We start from the raw sequence: 20,076 nt of genomic DNA, 5'->3' as shown, positions 1-20,076 counted from the left end.
CCAGGCCAGGCCTGGGGAAGGCCGTGTGGGGCTGGGCAGACAGGGAGCCATGTCCAGTGACAAGGTCAGCACAGGGGATTCAGCAGCTCTCCAGGCCAAGGAGGCAGGTCTTGGCAGGGAGCACGGCCTGGGGCTGATCACAGGAATGGAATCCTCAGGACTTGGGGAGAAGAGAGGGCAGGTGGAGCCCAACAGCCACCTGCAGCTAGGGAGTCATCTGCAGGGCCAGCAGCTTGGGCCAGGCTCAACAAAGGATTTCTGGAGCGTTCTTCCAGAGGTCTGACTGGGACTTGGACTGGGCCAGGGGCACAGAATTCCTGACAACTTCCAGAAAGGGCACCTCCATAGGGCTCTTGGCATTAGTTAGCATGGGACCTGCCATTGGTGAGCAGAGCCAAGCCTCCTGCCACTGATTGGCTCCCAGATGAGCATGTGACTTAAGATGGCCAATCAGGGCCTTCCCTGAGGGGGCTGATTAGGGGGCGGGGCTGGGAGCTGCCAGGTCTGGGAGCGGAGAGGAAGGGACAGTGCTGATCCTTCCCGATCCAGAGTCAGTCTGGACCCAACCTCAGCTCTGTCAGGGCCAGCAGGGCGTCCCTCTCATCTTCCAAGCTTCATTTCTGCATCTTTAAGCAGATACAGCAATCCCTAGACCAGGGCTAAATTTCATGAGCTCAAGAGGGCTTGCCGACTGTAAAGAGCTGCACACAGTGTGAGATCCCGTGGTCGCTGACCGTGAAAATGATGATGGATGCCACTGGCTGTGAAGCCACATGAACGGGCTCCAGAAGCCTTCATATTTTCAGTCCTGATTTCCATTTACGTGTGTGTGTGTGTGTGTGTGTGTCCTTTTTAGTTGTAGCTGGACTCAATGCCCTCATTTTATTCATTTATTTCTATGTGGTGCTGAGGATCGAACCCAGGGCCTCACACGTGGTAGGTGAGCGCTCTGGCACAGAGCCCCGGCCCCGGCCCCTGATTTCCATTTCTTAATCACCCAGGAGAGACCCGGTAGACAGCTGTGTAAATCACACCCAGCCCTAACTCTTCCCATTTCATCTCACACTCCATGTTGGTCACCGGATGGACCAATAAGTGTCCATTATTCTTACAAAGCAATCGCAGTCAGGGCCCAGCTAACAAGAGCTGGAGGTGCCTCTGGGCCCCAACAGCAGTTCCCTGTCTTAATTGCAGCCTTTAAACAAAGTAATTGCGGGGAGACGCTGAAGGGAAAGCAGTTTATAAGCCTGAGAAGGCAGACACACAGGGCCAGTCGTTTTGCTGACCTGGAAGTAGAAGGACTTGGAGGGAAGATTCCAGAAAGCCCAAACTACCATTCAACCAGGAAACGGCTGGCTGGAGGCAAGGACCCGCCCCACTGTACTGAGAAGCTCCGCAGCATGTGGCAGGAGCTCCCCGGCCACCTGGCATCCTCGTGAGACCAGTGTCGGCACATTTGTGGGACTTGGGTGGACAGTGGCAGGGCCACCCAGCCGAGGGGACTAAGGAGGTGAGCTGGCGCGCCAAGGCTCCGTGAGGTTCCCAAGTTTGTCCCTAGTGAAGAAGCCCTGGGAGTCGAGCTGTGCTTTTCTTCTTTCTTAATATTTTATTGTGAAGCTTTCTCAAATATACAGCAAAATTGAAGGAATTTTAGGGAGAATGCCCAGGTGCCCACCGCCTTGACCCTGCCGTTAACATATTAGGAGCTCTAGTTGCATTTGGAAGAATCGGCGACTCAGTGAGATTATAAATATAAAAGCTCTGCAGAGCTTGCAGCCTGCCTTCCGCTCCTGCCACTTTCTCACTGTGGGCTGCCGCCCAGCCCCACCATGGCAAAGGAGAGGACACCTGGGCACCTAGTGGCGCTTTCTGTTAGTCTAGTCTGGACAGGAAGCAGAAAGAGTGAAACTGCACAAGAATGGGTCACTGGCTATGGACGTCCATTTGTGCACCTGGCCCCTGCTGGGTGGGGAGCACTGAGGGACCAGGACGCGTCTCTGTTCACTTGGGGGTATCCCCAGGGAGTGCGTGGCTCAGAAGAGGCGCCCAGGAAGCGTCTATGGGATGGACAGCATAAAAACCCTGCAAACGGACAGGAAGGGGCATGATGCTCCGATTCTTACAAGACGGTCAGCCCACAGTCTCATGGTGGTGGCTGACGTGGGCAGTGGCAGTGGGAGCTGAGGAAGGAGACAGTTTCTAGAAAGCATTCTTGATTTCTCAAGAATTCAAATACTCGAAACCTTGCTCTTGGAAGTTCTCTCTGAGATCTAACTTAAATCCATTCCTCCTCCTCTCCTCTCCTATAGTCTAAGAATCTTTGGAACAAGAATCCATCTAAAAGACCCAAAACCCCCTGCACAAGACCCTGGCTTGAGCCTCCCCTGCACCAGGCCTGCAGCACTGATTGTCTCTCCTGGGCTCTGTGCACCTATCTGGTTGCTCCATGCAGGGCGGGCTGTGCTTGGCAGGACAGCATGGCCAAGACCAGGGCACACAGGTCCCCTCCGCTCCCCCCTCCCGTCCCTGACCTCACACCGGCACCAGGGACCCCCATGCTCCTAGAGAGCAGCCTCTGAGGCCCCTGCTGCCACCTCGTGCAGTCCACTGACCTCCTGACCCAGGGGCTCATGTGGTGGGTGCCTCGGAACGGGCAGGTTGGGCTTGGAAAATGATAAGACATGCCTGAGCCGGGCTGGCCCAGAGGTGACCGCCGCCACCACCAGGCTCTGAAGAGAGAAAGGCATGTTTCCCACGGTGCAGCGCGAGACGCTCGTGTCCCGCAGCCCACCTGGACAATCTGAGGGCTGCTCTCCGTAGCTCAGCCTGGATAATTGCATAGTTAATCGTGTGCAGGTAACTCAGCCAGGGGAGGTGGTCAAGGGAGGGGGAGCCCGGCTCCCACTCCGCTGGAGAGCTGCCACGCTGCCCCTGTGCCTGATCCCGGGGTGGACCTGCCGCCCACATGCACGAGGCCTGGCCTGCTCATCTGACCCAGGGGCAGCTGGACGCTGACGCCTGGTGGCCTTGCTGCTGCCCGCTTGCTCTGTCAGGTCAGGTCAGAGGCCACTCCGACTGCAGATGCTCTGCCAGGGTGGATGGAGGGAGGGTGTCTCTGCTCCCAGGCCGGAAGGAGCCAGGGTTTTCCCTGGGGACTTCGGCCCAGTTTCCTGGGACACAGGGAAAGCCAGTGTCCATTTTCCTTCCTCCACACACTGGCTCTAGGGTCCTGGTGCCCATGGCCCTGGGTGGTTCCCCTTGGGGCCGCTCAGCCTTCAGGGATCCAGGCCATGTTCAAAGGTCCCTGACACCACTGGGCAGAGGGCCGAGGTCAGGGGAATGGCCCCCAGGCGGCTTGATTCTCTAATCCCGTCCCTCCCTACATCCCAGGGTTCTACCACCTCAACTGCCAGGCACGGGTGCCCCGGCCCCTCCCTGCTCTGCAGCTCGGCCGGGGCAGGCAGCCCTGGGTGCCGAGGGGTGGGGCTGGAGGGCGAGGTGCAGGGCTGTTGTCGGGCAGTCTGCAGCCCTGCCCTGACCGGCAGACCTCCGCCTCCTCCCTCCCTCCTGTTCCCTCTTCCTCTGGAGAACTCAGGGACAGAGCACAGGTCTCCGGGTGTGGACCGCTGTGACCTACGCTGCAAGCCTGGGACAGCCTCTGCGCCTGGTGCAGAAGCCTGAGCTGCAGCCCACACACCCAGGGCCTCCCTGGAGCCCAACCTGGGGAGGCCTGCCCAGGAGAGGCGGCGGGAGGGAGCCTGGAGACAGGGAGGAGGTCACGCCCCGGGTGAGCTGGAGAGGCAGCGGACACAGGGTCCTGGAACTGGGCCAAGGAAGAAAGTGTCACCTGGAGGGTGGGACCAGGAGCCGAGAGGCCATGGCGTGCCTCTGCTGACAGTCCTCGGGGGCTCAGGGGCCACAGCGGGACCAGGAAGTCTGAGCAGCAACAGAGCCGACCGTTATCATCTCGGGGACCCAGCTCTCAGCACCGAGTCTTCCTGCACTCTGAGGGCCAGCGAGTCCAGCCGTGTGAACGCCCAGTGGTCCAGGCTGGCTCCTGAAAGGTGAAGCCCGCTCTGCCCTTCTCCTTGCCAAACTGGGTCCATGCAGGAGGACCTTCAGACTCCCAGGGGCACCCTTCTGGACCTCTTCTCCTTACTGCGCACACAGCAATGGCCTAATCCTTGCTTTAGGAAGCAGGGCCCTCCCGCCCCAGTGTGAAGACTCTGGTTTTGCACAAAGGGATTATTCCACAGGGGACAGCTATGGGCCCTCTCAAAGGGTGCTAATAGAACCTTCCAGAAGCATCAACCTGGACACTGGAGCACACTGACCCCAATCCCAGAACAGAGCAAGAAGGGACATGGTACGGATGGCCCTGAGGCCAGGGAACACGCTGGCCTATGCTGATGACCAGGGAGCATCCGTCCAGCCTGGGTCTCCAACTGGGCTCCAGGAGGACTGGGTCACACCATGGGAGGTGCTTTTTATTTTTCTTTCTGTGCCACAACAATTTGTGGCACTTACATAACTCAGGACCCTAGAAGTCTCATGAGGCCAGCCTGTGGCCTCCCTGCCCAGCTCCTGTTCACCGTAGGCAGGGAGGCCGAGGGCGGTGGGATGCAGAGTGCGCCAGGGCAGCATTGCAGCTGAGACAGAGCCCGGCTTGGTGGGTTGCCACCCTGAGAAATGGCCCCCGGGTGTCCAGGGGAAGGCAGGGGCTGGTGCCGAGGGGAGGTAGGCAGTGGGCTCAGGGTGCCGCAGAGCCTGCTCAAGTAGAGATTGAAGGAAAACCCTTCCAACGGGTCAAGGGCGGCCCACAACGAGAAATAGCAGCAACTTGGCATGGTGCCCCCCAAACAACCCACCATCAGGGTCAATGGTGAGCCTCAGAGATCAAGGGGTACCCCAGAGTGGCCCCAAAGCTGAGGCCCTCCCGGCTCTCTCCACTGCAACAGAAAGCGAGCCGCCACCAGGAGGAACGTGCCTGAAATAAAACCAGAGCGCGATGATGACAAGCCAGCAGCCTCGGACACACACCCAGTACAGGCCTCGCCGTGGTGCAAGCTGTGCTCTCTGCCAGCCAGAGGCCGTCCCAGTGTTCCAAGGTGGGGGGGGGTGCACGTCACTGGGAAGAGCCCCCTCCTCGCGCCTCCCGGGCTGCCAGGCACGGAGCCCAGCCTTGCTCACAGCTCTTTCAAGACCTTCCCAGAGTTTCCCTCATCTGTATCAGTCTTCTCATCTGCAAAATCGGCCTAGTAATTACTACCTTGCAGGATTTTTGTGCACATAAAGCAGGAGGATGACGGTCACACGGGATCGGAGCCTGTCTTGGAAGATGAGCCGTGAAAAAAATTGTTGGGAGTCTCCCTGAGAACTCCCCGGGCCTTTCAAACATGGCGGCGGGCAAATTGCCAGTGAGCGGCTAGAACTCCCCGGGCCTTTCAGATAAGAAGCCCCTCATGCAATATGGCGGGGGGGGGGGGGGGGGCAAGTTGCCAGTGGGCGGATAACAAGCTGTTTTGAAAATTCACTAATTGGCCCTCCCGTCTTCCGTGATCGTGGACAGCTGGTGCCCCCCATGAATCTTGTGCAGGGTGGATGTGCGTGCACCGTAGGTGATGATCTGACCTTTACTGTGATTGGCCCCGGGAGCTTCCTGGTTTAAGATAACTGACTCTCGCTTTCTATATAAGCTGGAACCAGCTTGCAGCACAGTGCTTCATCTTTGTCACTGCTGTCTGTGTGTGTGCCTTTTAATCTCCGACGACGAACCTTGGCCTTTCACTGGTGCCGTGACTCGGATGGGGAAATTCCTCATTCTGAGGACCCCCTCTCTCAAGGTTCGCCGTCCTCGTTCACCTTTTTGAGCGCTGCTACATTCCACCCAACACCGGCTCTCCAATAGGTAACTACTTCTGATCGACAACCGGTGAGTCCCCCTCCCCCTCTTTGGGAATCCATCTCCAAACGGCTATATGCAAAAGGCCTTGACTGTGAACGTCCAGCAAGGCCCTTGACGCCTCGTTTGGAGGAGAGAACGCACCCCACCACCACTTTCACAGTTACGGTGGACTCTCTGGATGCCCATCTCATGGTTGATGAGCTATAAGGGACAGAAGAATAGGCATCCCTGACTCTCTCCTTCTCCTCTCCTGGAAAAACCCTGACGTCAGGTGGCCTGTGACTCCCGGCCTCAAGGTCTCGCTGGTTGGGCTCCTGGGTGACGACTCATTTGCCCTCCCGGCCCTGGCTCTCCCGGGTCTCTTTGGTTGACCTCTCCTTTCAGGGACGCCTGAAGGAAACTCAACCCAATTCTGTTCCAGTCCAGGCCACTCACCACTTCTCTTCCTGCCGAGAGTCATCCTGGGAGCCTCTTCTTCCCTCCCCGCTGACTCCCCTCTCAAATGCCTCCTGGCTAACCTCATCCGGTTCTCCCTCACTCCTGACATCAAACCCAAACTCCTCATCAAATTCAGTGCACAGAATTGGCCATGTTACCAATTAGACCACCAAAACCGATGGCCCCAGAGGGGTCTCTAGATCCTCAAATTCTGCGTGACTTTTTAACTTCTGCGAGCGCTCAAAAGGGTGGAAGGAGATCCCCCATGTGGAGGCCTTTTCCCTCCTTCTCTCCCACTCGGAACTCTGCTTCTCCAGCAGATCCTCACCCTCAGCCTTCTGCCCCACACTCTGCGGTCACTCCCACCTCAGTAACCTGATTTCTCCCCTCCAATTACTCGATCAGAAACCCAGACCTCCGCCGGTTCTCAGACCATTGCCCCCTTGCTGAGCTGGCAGGTACTGAGGTACCCCTCCACCCACTCACTCCTCTCTTCTCCTGTCAGTGCCCACACCGGTCCCACCAGGTCCTCTTACCAGCTGACCCAAAGCTCAAACCAGCTGAGGACAGCCCTCAGACCCCTATTCAAGATCTGGTGAAAATGGCCTTTAAAGTTGCTTTGTCATCACTGGAAACAGGTTACTAAGAATTTAAAGTCCCTCACAGGCTTTTTGGGATACTCCCAACTTCCCCTCTGCTCTACCTGTTCTACTGCTCAAGTCTTCGTTGCTAGGAAACTCCCAAACCCCTTTCCCAGTATCTTTTACATCTCCTTCCTCATTCTCAGATCCACGGAGCTGCTCTCAGCCCCGCCTTCCCGTCCTCCCCCTCTGTACCAGGCCCACAGAAAAGTCTTCACTGACCTTCTCCAGAAGCCTTCACCATGGCTGACTTTAGGACTTTCAGCAAAAGAGTCCCTATAAAAGAGTTCAGTGTAGATAAACTTCCTCTTTTCGTGTTGCCCTGTTCTACTTGGCCACTGGCTGGAAAAGTCAGCACTCCTAAGCTAGACACCCCCTTACTAGTTTTTCACAAAATTTGTGAACAAGGCCTCTGGCCTGGAGCTGGGCTTCACAGAGATGGCTACATTTCTAAGATAAGGAAGTTACCAACTGGGCTTCAAGGGAACAGCTAGCTGGCAGGGGGAGGAAAAAAAGAAAAAAAAAACTTTCCCCCTCCCAAGTGTCCTTGAAAAGTTAACTTGCCCAGAACAGAGGAAAAAACAGAGACAAAACTGCCTTTTGTGAACTCTGCAGACTGAACTTCTGAGCCCCTCCCCTTACATGCTGGATGCAAAATTCTGAAACTACCTAAACTTGGGGTTCAGGGCATTAATTGATCACAACAGAAGCAGTGCCCTCTGAATCTCAAATAGGACTGTTTCCCTATCTTCACTGCTATCTTAGGTGCCTTGCTTTGTCTGTCCCTACAACAGTATAATTTCATATACTTAAACATTGTTTATGTTTTCATGAAATTTTGTGTACTGCAAAAACAAAAGTACTTTGCTACTTTTCTTCGAAAGGTTGACAGTTTCAGCCTTTCTGTAATTCATGTTTTAGATGTGATATTATATTGTGTTAGCTAATATTCATATGAACTTGAGCAACAATTTATTTAAGCTTTGTAAAATGATATTTGAAAAGCAAAGATCAGCTTCAGAACTATAACACTTAAGATTTATGAAGAGCACCACCTTGCCTGAGATAAGGCCTATGTCCCATCTCACTACATGTCAGAATGACTCCAAAGTAGGCCAGACTTCAGGTAAAGCCCAGTTCTCTTATTTTAAAGTGAAACTGACTTTGCTGCATGTTTATGATTAATATTTAAAGTTAAATGAAAAGGGCCAAGAAAACCAATGTTTGGCTCTGGCCCTCTGAGTCAGTCTGAATCCAGGGAACAAGGAACTTGTCTAAAGAGCTTTTCAACTCTGGGCCACATAACCTCCTGGTCAGGGAGATTAATGAGACCACTGGAGAATGAAAAGCAATCCGTGCATTTGCTGGGAATAGGAGGGTCACCAGAGAGGGAGACATCCCTGATGCTTCCAAGGGAAGCCACGGTCAAGCAAGGCCTGGACCCATCCTAGCGCAAATGGCACTAGCAGAACTGAGAAGCTGCTCTCAGGTTCCCTCAGGAGCGACCCCTATGGGAACTCGGCTGACTCTTAACAATAGATAGAAACAAAGTCAGTTTTGACCAACTTGATCTTAGACACCTACCAAAAACAGTTAAGCCAAAACATAGTCATTCCTGGGAGTAATGAAAGACAAGAACAGCTAGAAAAGAGGAGACAGCAACTAGCCAACAGGCTCCATGGGGAATGTTCAGTCAAGTATGGCCTTGGCTCCTCCCCCTCGCAGGACCCCTATTAGTCCTCTTTAGGTTTCTCCTAACAGAACCACTAATAGGACCACGTCTGTTAAATTGCCTACAGAAGTTCCTGCAAGATCAGATGTATAGATTCACCAACAAGCTGGTCAATCAACTACTTCTTAAAGACTACCAGCCCTGGTGCCCAAGACGGAGACCTAAGACTCATGACCAACTCCTCTGGCTCCAGAGACTCTGTGCCCATCTAAAACCCTCTCTAACCCCTTTTCCAGATTTTACAACCCCTCTTTCACTTCCTAGGAATGAGAACTAATCTCCAGCAGGTCCACCTGCTTATTCTGTCTGCTCTCCAGCATCCCCACAAGGAAGCATCAAAACTAAGCTCCCCACACCTCAGATGAGGAGCCACCACCCAGGTGAAGACTGGCAGATCAACTCCACTCACGTGCCTAGGCACAAAAAGCCTCGCTACCTACTTACTCTGGTTGATACTTTTTCAGGTTGGATAGAAGCCTTCCCTACCTCCAGGGAAACTGCTGACACTGTTGCCTCCATCCTCGTTGAGCAGACCATTCCCAGGTTCGAACTTCCCGCCTCCATCCAGTCGGACAACAGTCTGGCCCTCAGTTCTCAGGTTGTCCAGCTAGTCTCCAAAGGCCTCAGCATCACTTGGAGGCTCCACATCCCCACCAACCCCAATCCTTGGGTAAGGCTGAGAGGCCTAACCGCATTCTCAAGGATCATCTCACTAAACTCGCTATTGAACTTAGGCTCTTCTGACCCACCTCCTGCTGTTGGCCCTCACCTGAATTCAGGCAGCCCCAAGGGCCCCCTCAGGCCTTAGCCCCTTTGAGCAACTCTATGGGTGCCCTTTCTTAACCGCCCACAGCTTTTCAATCACTCCTCCTCCCCTTGTGTCCTCCCTGCCCAATCTCACTCTTCTACACAAACTCCTAAGGGAACACACAGACCAGTGCCTTCCTGCACCATTCATTGCCTCAATCCCAGCACAACCAACCAACAAGCAGAACTTATAGCTGCCACAAGAGCATGTGAACTAGCAAGAGGGAAAAAGCTTTCTCTATACACTGATTCCAAATATGTCTTTCATATACTGGTTTTTCATGTGGCTATCTGGAAGGAGAGGGGACTCCTAATGACTAAAGGAACTGCTATTATATATGCAGCCTTATTTCTAATCTGCTATGAGCCTCCACGCTGCCTTTACAGCTGGGAATAGTCCACTGTAAAGCCCCGTCAGACCGACTCTTCTCCTGCCACAGTGGGCAACTCCAAAGCTGACCAGGTCAGCTGCCCTACAGGCCCCATCCTCTTCCTCATTGCTCCACCTTTCCTCTGAGGAGCGACCTCCTGACCCTCACCAGCTCACTAGATTCCTCCATTCACTGCTCCATTCCAGCCCCCAGAGCTTATCGACTTTCCTTCAATCTTTTTTCCCTCTTTCCTCCGACGATCGGACCTTTCTGCAACAGGTTACATCCACATGCCAGATCTGCCAGAGGCCCAATACCAACACCCCCTTAAAATCCAGACCCTATCCTTCTCATCAGGCCTGTGGCCACACCCCGGAGCTGATGGGCAAATTGATTTCACAAACATGCCCAGGGTAAAAACATCAAATATCCCTTAGTACTGGTGGACACGTTCTCAGGGTGGAGAGAGGCATTTCCCCATCCAATAAGCGGGCCTCCACGGTTGTGGATCCGTTGATATCTGACATAACCCCTCGTTTAGGATGCCCACTTCCATCCAATTGGATAATGGCCCAGAATTTACCTTGCAGATAACTTGGGGGCTGGCTAGTGCACTATCACTCCCTTGGCACTTCCATTGCCCTTACTGTCCCCAAGCTTCCAGGAAAGTTGAAAGAACTAATCACCAAATTCACCATGGAATTAAGCTGAGGCTGGACTAAGGTCCTCCCCTTGGCCCTGTTGTGTCTCAGGGCTTCACCAAAGAAACCATCCAACCTTTCCCCATTTGAGGTTATGGATGGCCATTGATTCTTACCCCCTGGAATACAGACTGAACAGTTACCTATACCTGATTCCTACGCTCCACCTCTCCTTTTCCATCTACGCTCTGAACTTTGGAAATACCAGGACTGGCTTTTACCTGACCCAACCATTACTCAAAACCCCCTCACCCTAACACCCGGCCAACAGGTATATTACTGCCTCCCAGGTGAAAGACCCCAACTATGCCCCAAATGGGAGGGCCCTGCCTCCATTATCATGTGCACTCCCTCAGCAGCAAAACTCAGACTCACAAATGATCAATTAACTCCATGGATTCACATTTCCAGGCTCAAACCATGCATCTAGGAAACTGATTCTGGCAACATCCGACCAGAGGACTCATAAGAATCCACACCTACCTACTCTTGCTCTCCCCACCCTACTGACCCTTTTAAAAATTCGTCTCTCTCGTGTTTCTGCCCTTACACCATAGCTGAGAACATATACAAAAATGAACCTTAACTTTCTGATCCTCATCCTCACCCCAAGGGTAATGCCTTCACCATCGTATGTCTGGAGACTCAAGGTGAGAGAAACATACACAAAAAACACCCAGACCACCCACTTGGCTACCACTTCTGACTGCCCCCTAACAGGGTGCTCCTCAGCCATCTCTATTGTACTCTCTTCCTCTTCCTCTGAGCTCATTAAGCAAGCCAGCCACCCTCACTTTGTTTTGTTTTGTTTTTTTTTTATGACCAAAATAAGGATTACTGCAACGGTGGCCGGAAACCTACGGAGGCTGCCCCTATTGGTCATGCAGAATTCATGATGCATATTCAGGGCAATTTAATGTAGGAAGATTTAAACTTGAGTCTGCCTCCCACCAATACAAGCCGACCATCCCAGGCCCTGGGAACCCACGCTGGGCAGCAGGAGTAAAGGCTTCCTTTTATTGCGGTAGGTATGTCTCCACTCCCTGTGGTTCCTTATCCATTACCTGGAATATGTTTCCACAGAGTCCCCAGGCTCTCTTGTCTCAACCAACACAAAACACTCAGAACAACGGCTGCTCACATCCCTAGAAAGCCAACGCACTTCTGACTCTCAGGCTTCACCCATCTATACCTGGTTACAGATCATCACTGACACATTGTCCTACCTAAACTCTCCCCGCTGCAAGTCCAGCAAATTGCTCTCTGTGTGCTTCCCAAGCATGGCCCTTACTTGCCGAAGTTCCAATAAAAGTTTCCAGTGCGAATGTCTCCAGCTTGCCCAACTCACCCTACAACAGGGAACCTATGAAACCCCTGCAGAATGTTCCTTTATGGGAACCCGAGGAAAATAACCACACCATGATTCCTCGGGTTTGCCTTCTGGGATCCGCAACTCCCAATTTCCTTCCGGCAGGTTTTTGCCACCGTAACCTAACCATCAACCACACCACTTACTCCCCACCAGTCTCTTCTTCTGTGCAATGGCACTCTCACCAACATTGTACTCTCCAACATGTCTAACCCATGTTTATTAGTCACCATAGTTCCAAGCTCACTCTCTATAGAAACTCTGAAGTAAAATCCATCCTTAACCCTATAAAACGTGGAAAACGGGCTGCATTCCCTCCGTTAATGATAGGCATTTCATTAACCGCCTCAGCGGCAAGCGCAGGGTTATCGGGAGGAGCCTTAGGTCATTCCCTGTGGGCTGTCAAGGACATTAATTCAAAACTTGAAGGAGCACTTACTTCCACAGCAGAATCTCCAACATCCTTACAAAAACAGGTCACCTCATTGGCACAGGTCACCCTTCAGAATCGCAGGGCCCTAGGTTTACTCACCCCCGAAAAGGGCGGAGCCTGTCTTTTCCTCAGGGAAGAGTGCTGTTATTATGTCAACGAATGGGGTCTTTAGAAGACAATGTGGTTAAGCTCACTGGCCTGGCAGCCACTTGAAGGACCCCAACAAGTCAAAACCGCTTCTCTTCCTAATGTCCACTCCCCTTCTGGCATGGATGGCCGATCCTTGGACCACTATGTGTAATCTTTTTAATGTGTCTATTTTTACCATGTATTATAAAGTTTAGGTAAAACCTCTAACCAAACTTTTAACCAGCTTCTACTTAGAAATTATCAGCTTCTGGCCACAGATGAGTCAGCCGCCTTCTCCAGAGAACACCCCTCAATGCTGAAGACCCTTCAAGGTTCCTGGGATGCCTTCTTGAGAGCCATATCTGATGAGGCCTGGCTCGTACCCGCCGTGGAGACTTATACCGCCTGGACTGAAGTGATGATGGACCTTTGGCTACAGGGAACATTTTGTGATGTCACATCTGACTTTGTACCAATCTTGGCAGCTCTCTTGAGGGGACTCCTAACTTCCCTCCTTCAGACCCCTTCCCCGGTGACGACCCCCACTCAGCAGGAAGCAGCCAGAACGAATCGACGTCCCTTTCCATATAATAACAAAAAGGGGAATGTTGGGAGTCTCCCAGAGAACTTCCCGGGCCTTTCAAACATGGCGGTGGGCAAATTGCCAGTGGGCGGCTAGAACTCCCCGGGCCTTTCAGATAAGGAGCCCCTCATGCAATATGGTGGCAGGCAAGTTGCCAGTGGGCGGATAACAGGCTGTTTTGAAAATTCACTAATTGGTCCTCCCGTCTTCCATACACGTGGACAGTTGGTGCCCCCCATGAATCTTGTGCAGGGTGGATGTGCGTGCACCGTAGGTGATGATCTGACCTTTACTGTGATTGGCCCTGGGAGCTTCCTGGTTTAAGATAACTGACTCTCACTTTCTATATAAGCTGGAACCAGCTTGCAGCACAGTGCTTCATCTCTGTCACTGCTGTCTGTGTGTGTGCCTTTTAATCTCCGACGACGAACCTTGGCCTTTCAAAAAATCATTCCATTCCTTGTTCCAGTCCTTCTCATTCTTACGTGGAGACCTGCTTTTCCAGGTTCTCAGAAAATGTCCATTCACTCCCCTCTTCTGATCAAACAGGTATTTCCTGCAAGTCTCCTCTAACCCAGGCCTGGCAGAGGCCCAGAGAGGCAGAGGCAGGCCTTATCAGAAGGATCCTCTGGAGAATGGAGGTGCCTCTCAGACCCGGGAGAGGCCAGCTCCTTTTCTATGGCAAAGACCAAGATTCATTCTCATCAATTTTATTTTCTTCATTTTCTCTCCGTGTGCCAACCTTTTTAGAATAAAACTCATTTTAATTTCACAAGACAATTCAAGAAGGAAGCAACAAAATTGGCTTAATTTAACTTTACAAACTTGAATAGAAACATGCTTTTAGCATCCAAGTATCCCTTTTTACTTTGACTCCTGGGAAGCTCAGATGTAGATCAGTGCCCAGTGAGTAATCCGATGTCTCACACTCACATTGAACTCTCCCTTCCGTCTGGTTTCTCGGCCCCATTCTACTTGCGCCTGCTCTTCTGAAGCACTCACTGCAGGGAAGCCATCGCACAGCCTTTTGTGAAGTGAGGCACAAATGACAAACAATTCTGTGAAAGATGCAAATGTGCGGTGACAGAAATCAGCTGGCACAACAGCCAACAGGTGGGAATGACCGCAGTGACCATCAATGGATGAATGGACACACAAAACAAGATAAATGCACTCAGCCTTGGGAAGGCAGGGAATTGCCACCTGCCACAACACGGTGAACCTCGAGGTCAGCATGGCCAGAGACACATGCTGTCCCAGGACGGATCCCGAGTGACCGCAGGCGTGTAGGTAGGCAAACCCACAGAGGCAGAGGGTGGCGGGGTGGCGCAGGGCTGGAAGGACGAAGTGGGGTTGGTGAGTTCCGAGGGCCGATGGTGGTGGAGGCCCAAGGGGACAGCCTCTCAGCGTCCGCTCAACACTGGCCGAGTGGTGCGTTTTATATCTTGTCCCTGTGCTGGGAGCTGGCCTGACACTTGTGCTGGGGTCGGGGTTGAGCTGTGGCTCGCTGTGGACAGACCAGGGCCTGTGGGCTGGTGCCCCATGAGGCCTGGCAGGGCTGGTGCTGAGCCGGAGGGGGCTGTGGCCAGCCTGAGGCAGGGCCAGGATTCGGTGTCCCTGGCAACTGGCTGTAACAACAGTGAGGCCCATTTCTGGCCAAGGCATCATGGTGAGAACAGGTCGTGGGGTCAGGAGGCTGGGATTTCAGTTGAGGCTCTGCTGCTAAGCTGTGTGACATGGGCAAGCTGCTGACCCTCTCTGAGACAGATATGGAGACAAGGGTACCGTCTGTGAGCAGCCTGGGGCCTGCCGCCGGCAGGGGCTCGTGGTGCTCTGTTCCCCCCTCTTCCCTCCATTCAGTGAAAGTCCCTCCTGCCACACCCCAGGCCCCTTCCCGCAGGCCCTGCTACCCCTGCGCCTCCCTCCATCTGCAGAGATGCCACCTCCTTCTCGGGACACTTTCCAGCTTCCCGCAGACACAAGGGCAGCCTCCTGAGGGCTGGCTCGGACGTCCTGCCTGGTCTCTGCTGGACACAGGCTGTGACCTGAAATCCTCCAGTGACCAGGGACAGTGGCCGCAGGGAAGTCAGGCCTGTGCAGGCAGATGGAGCCCCAGGGTGACGGGCACAGCGTCCTGCCTCACGAGCCCCAGCCCCTGCCGGCCCTCCTCGCCCTCTGGAACATGAACAAGTCCCCTCTGGTGTGAGGCCTGTCCAGCGCGGGGCCGGCAGGCCAGCAGTCAGGAATCAGGGCCCTTGAGATCTAGATGGACTTTCCTCCTGTGAACGGGACGGAAGAGCAGCTTCCCCAGCCTCTGTGCTGGGCGACAAGGCCAACGACCGGTCGTTCTATTGCTGGGGGTCCATCCTAGGTGACAGCCACCCCGGGTGTGACGGGGGACACAGTGGAACCTGGGTCGGTGAGGACCTGGACGCCCACTGGCCCCAGGGACAGGCTGACAGCCGCTTCGTCCAGAGGGAGGCCGGTGAGACACGGTCTCGGCACCCGGGGGACACAAGCCCTGTGTGTCCTCGGGCTCCAGGAGGACCCAAGACGAGACCAGCTGTGTTTTGGGCCTTGCCTGCGTGAGCAGGGGCGTGCTCTCTGCAGGAGCACGAGCCTCGTGGCTGGTGAGGCGCCCGCCGGCTCCCAGGGGCTTCTGGTTTAGGGCTTTTTCCCTTCCAGCTATAGTAATGTATTTGAAGGTCATTTCCACCCCGAGTCTTGGCTCTGTAAGTGAGCTTCAGGACACGCACAGTGAGGTGCTCACGGCTTGAGGGTACAGCCGAGGGGACGTTGACACCCGTGTACACCGTGGACTGGCCACCCTCCTACAGAGCACCTTCGGTGCCCAGAAGACCCAGCCCCCCACATCCTGACTCCTGTGGCTGCTTGGCTCCTGCAGGAGCGTCCTGTTAGCGGGAGTGTGGTGTGCATTCTCCCACAGTGTCTTCTTCTGTCCCGCGGCGTGCTAATGGGGAGGTCAAGTGTCCACTCTTCCTTGTCACGTGATATTCCACCGTATGTCACAGCTGCTGTGGCCTCCTTGCCCATGACCGTTGTTGGACACACACATCCTTTCCTGCTGGGTGAGTACCCAAGAGGGGAACTGCTGGCCTTGATATGGGCTAAAATGGCTGCACCGATCTGGACTCCCTCCCAGAGCCGCTCAGCCCCTCCTGGGGAGGCTCACACTGCCGTCATTTTCAATCAGCCAGCTGGTGGCCCGGGTGATGTGGAGGACTTTCCTAGCCTGGGTGTGCGTGTGTGCGTGTGTACGTGTGTGTGGTGTGGTGTACCTCTGTGTGTGTGTGCATGTGGTGTGTGTGTGGTGTCTCTGGGTGTGTGGTTGTCTCTCTGTGTGTGTGTGTGCATGTGTATGGTGTGTGTGGTGTACCTCTGTGTGTGTGTGCATGTGTGTGGTGTGTGTGTGGTGTGTGTGTGGTGTACCTCTGTGTGTGTGGTGTGTGTGTGTGGTATGTGTGTGGTGTGTCTGTGTGATGTGTCTTGTGTCTGTGTGTGTGCATGTGTGTGGTGTCTGTGTGTGTGTGTGTGTGTGTGTGTGTGGTGTGTCTCTATGTCTGTGAGTGGGCATGTGTGTGGTGTGTGTTGTATGTCTCTGTGTCTGTGAGTGGGCATGTGTGTGGTGTCTCTGGGTGTGTGTGTGTGTGGTGTGTGTTGTGTGTCTCTGTGTCTGTGAGTGGGCATGTGTGTGGTGTCCCTGGGTGTGTGGTTTGTGGTGTGTGTGCATGTGTGGTGTATCTGTGTGTGGTGTGTCTGTGTGTGTGTGTGTGTGGTGTGTCTGTGTGTGGTTGTCTCTGTGTCTGGGTGCGTGTGTGTGGTGTGGTGTCTGTGTGTGTTGCTGGGGATGGACTCCGGGCTCACACACCCTCAGCGCTGGACCACTGAGCGGCACCGCCCACCCTCGTGGCCCTGGGGCGGGCCTCCGGTGGCTTTGGTTTGCCAGTTCCGTTGGGTTCTGTCTATGGCACTTCCGGCCTTTGGGCCTCGTCTCTGGGACGTGCCAGGTGCTTGTCTTGTTGCTGACCGCTGAGGCCCTGTGTGTCCTGGACGGGAGCCTTTCTGGACATGTCACCTAACCATCTCTCCGTTTCCGCTGGCCTCTCTTGTTGGTCCCTGTTTCTGGTCATTTCATTTTTCCTATTTTGTCTGTTTGGGCAGCCCTGGAGACTGAAACCAGAGGTACTTCCACCGAGCCGTGTCCCCACGTGAGACAGGGTCTTGCTAAGTTCCCCAGGCTGGCCTCAAACTTGCAGTCCTCCTGCCTCAGCCTCCTGAGTTATCAGTTTCTCTTGATGAGCGGTTTATCAACTGCCCTCTTATGATTAGTGTTTTGTGTTCTATAAGAGCAGTCATAGAGAAGAGGGTGCTGGTGAGGGCCGACAGGAAGGCCAGAGAGAGGAGCTCGGCCAGCAGGTGGGTGCTGCGTGCGGGTCCAGGGCATGGTCCAGGAGAATCCTTCAGGGAGGTCTCCCCGGCACGGTTACACAAGTGGGCAGTTCTGTGGGGTCACACTGGGCCTGAGAAACAGCCACAGGCCCCGTGGGGTGTGGGAGGTCAGCAGGGTGAGTCAGCTGGGTGGACTCGAACTGTCCCACTGGGAGGGGGCCACCAGGAGCCATGTGCAAGGCAGGATCAGAACTGCCCACTCTGAGAAACTGGGGGGTGGGTGGGGAGGCAGGCCCCTGAGCCCTGCTTCTGGTCCAAGAAAGGTTGACTTGTGTTCAGAGTGGAGGAGCCTGGATGTAGAGAGTTCACTGCGTGATGGAGTCCATGATAAACCTGAGAAACTCTAGTCATATACCTCCAATCCGTGAATGTCGTGTTCTCTCCATTTATTTAGGCCTTCTTTAATCTCCCTTAGAAATGTTTGGTAGTTCTCAGTGTAGATCTTGCACATATTTTAAAGATTTATCCATGGCTGGGGTGTGGCTCAGTGATAGAGCCCTTATTAGCACGTGTGGGGCCCGGGTTTGATCCCTCGCACCACATGCGCACGCACACACACACACACACACACACACACACACACAGAATATTCCTAGATGGTTTATATTTTCATGCTATTGAAACTCTTCTAATTTCTTTTTTCTAGTTGTTTGTATATTGATCATTTTATCTTGTGATGTTGCTAAAATCACGTATTACTCCTCATGGTTTGTAGATGCTTCCAGATTTTCTATGGACACAATTATGTTGTCTTAAAACAAAACAAAAAAAATTATTATTATTTTTTACTTTCTTCCTTTCCAATTTTTATACCTGTTTCTTTTTCTTGTCTTTGCACTTGCTAGGTCTTCCAATGCTATATGGAACAGGAGCGGTGAGAGGGAAAACAGCAAGAAACTGTAAACAGTTCCATTCACTCAAGAGTGGGTCACCCCCCAACACACACACACACACACACACACACACACACACACACACACACACACACACTACGGCTAGTTACCTTGAGTCTCCAATGTTCCACCAACCTTCGTTTCTGAATAAACTCCACTTGGACATGAGCTATCATATTTTTACTGTATTTGGGGGTTTGATTTACTAATGTTCTGTTGAGGATTTTTCATCGATTCTCATGAGAGATACAAACCTTTACATTTCTTTTATCATAATGCCCTCGTCAAGTTGTAATATCAGGGTTTTGCTGCCTCATTCAACAGGTTGGGAGGCGTTCTCTTTTCCTCTGTTCTCTATAAGAGTTTGTGTAAGATTGTTGTTATTTCTTAAATATTTGAAAAATTACCAGTGAAGACATCTAAGTCTGGAGTTTTCTTTGAGAGAAGGTTGTAAATTACAGATGGAATTGTTTTTAACGTTACAGGATCTTTGGCTTTTCCCTTTCGTCTGTGTAAGTTTTGATAAATTGTAGTTTTAAAGAACGTGTCCACTTCCTCCAGGTTGCCACTTTTACTGGCTGGAAGTCCTGCAACATTCTTGTGAGGTTTTGAATGCCGTGAGAACCAATGAGCTGGTGCACACCTGGCCTCCTAGCCCCTCCAGAGGCCGAAGCAGGAGGATTGAAAGTTTGAGGCCAGTCTCAGAAATTTAGCAAGACTCTGTCTCAAAGTAAAAAATTAAAAAGGACTGGGGATGTAACTCACTGGCAGTGCCCCTGGGTTCAATTCCCAGTACAGGAAAATAAAAAGTCACTGGGGGGCTGGGGTTGTGGCTCAAGTGGTAGCGTGCTTGCCTCATGCGTGCGGCCCAGGTTCGATCCTCAGCACCACATACAAACAAAGATGTTGTGTCTGCCGAAAACTAAAAAATAAATATTAAAATTCTCTCTCTCTCTCTCTCTCTCTCTCTCTCTCTCTCTCTCTTAAAAAAAAAAAGAAGTCATTGGGATCTGTAGTGAGCCCCTTTCACTTCCAACATGGGGATTAGAGGGGCTGGGGTCCTAGTCAGCGGCAGAGCGCTCACCTAGCACATGTGAGGCCCTGGGTTTGATCCTCAGCACCACATAAAAATAAATTAATAATAATAAAAAGGTACTGTGTCCAACATAGGGATTAGAAATCTGAGTCTCTCCTGTCTGTCCACCCCACTGTTCTTGGGAGATCATCCACTGTGAGTCTTCTCCAACTCCGGGGCCACCTCTGCTCATTCTCTCCATTGGGTATCACTCTGCAGCTCATTGATTTCTACTCTGATTACATTCTTCCTTCCGCTTTCTTTATTTAGGTTTAGTAACTGTTTTTCCTTTTCCCAGTTCCTTGAGAGAGACTTCAATGGTTGACTTCAACCTTCTTATTTTCTAATATGTGCCCTTCCTTTGCTGCTTCTCACGAGTTTCATTATTTTCATTATCATTCAGTCTGAAGTCTTTTCTAATTCCGTTGTGATTTCTTCTCTGTCCCGTGGGTTATTCGTAAGTGTATTGTGTAGTTTCCAAGCACTTGGGAATTCTCTAATTATCTTTCTGTTGTTAATTTCTTGTTTA

General features: G+C 52.7%; 2 long non-coding RNA genes across 9 annotated transcripts; one reads left to right on the top strand and one right to left on the bottom strand.

Annotated features, from left to right (window-relative positions):
- Window positions 1–1,583: 1,583 nt before the first annotated feature.
- On the bottom strand, window positions 1,584–5,550 carry LOC144378466 (uncharacterized). Its single transcript, XR_013440155.1, has 2 exons — window positions 2,613–5,550; window positions 1,584–2,082 (listed from the first exon to the last, which is right to left on the bottom strand). It is a non-coding gene; the product is annotated as an uncharacterized LOC144378466 (long non-coding RNA).
- Window positions 5,551–5,718: 168 nt separating this feature from the next.
- LOC120887229 (uncharacterized) lies at window positions 5,719–18,640 on the top strand. 8 transcript variants are annotated; one of them, XR_013440151.1, is made up of 3 exons: window positions 5,719–5,932; window positions 8,784–14,399; window positions 16,057–18,640. It is a non-coding gene; the product is annotated as an uncharacterized LOC120887229 (long non-coding RNA). The 8 variants fall into 8 exon arrangements; XR_013440154.1 differs by lacking the exon at window positions 5,719–5,932 and having other exon boundaries at window positions 7,888–9,386; window positions 11,153–14,399; XR_013440153.1 differs by lacking the exon at window positions 5,719–5,932 and having other exon boundaries at window positions 7,890–11,245; window positions 11,428–14,399.
- Window positions 18,641–20,076: the final 1,436 nt, after the last annotated feature.

This window comes from Ictidomys tridecemlineatus, chromosome 6 (assembly GCF_052094955.1).
Source record: "Ictidomys tridecemlineatus isolate mIctTri1 chromosome 6, mIctTri1.hap1, whole genome shotgun sequence".
Taxonomy (NCBI): Eukaryota; Metazoa; Chordata; class Mammalia; order Rodentia; family Sciuridae; genus Ictidomys; species Ictidomys tridecemlineatus.
This window is presented reverse-complemented; position numbering and strand designations above follow the sequence as displayed.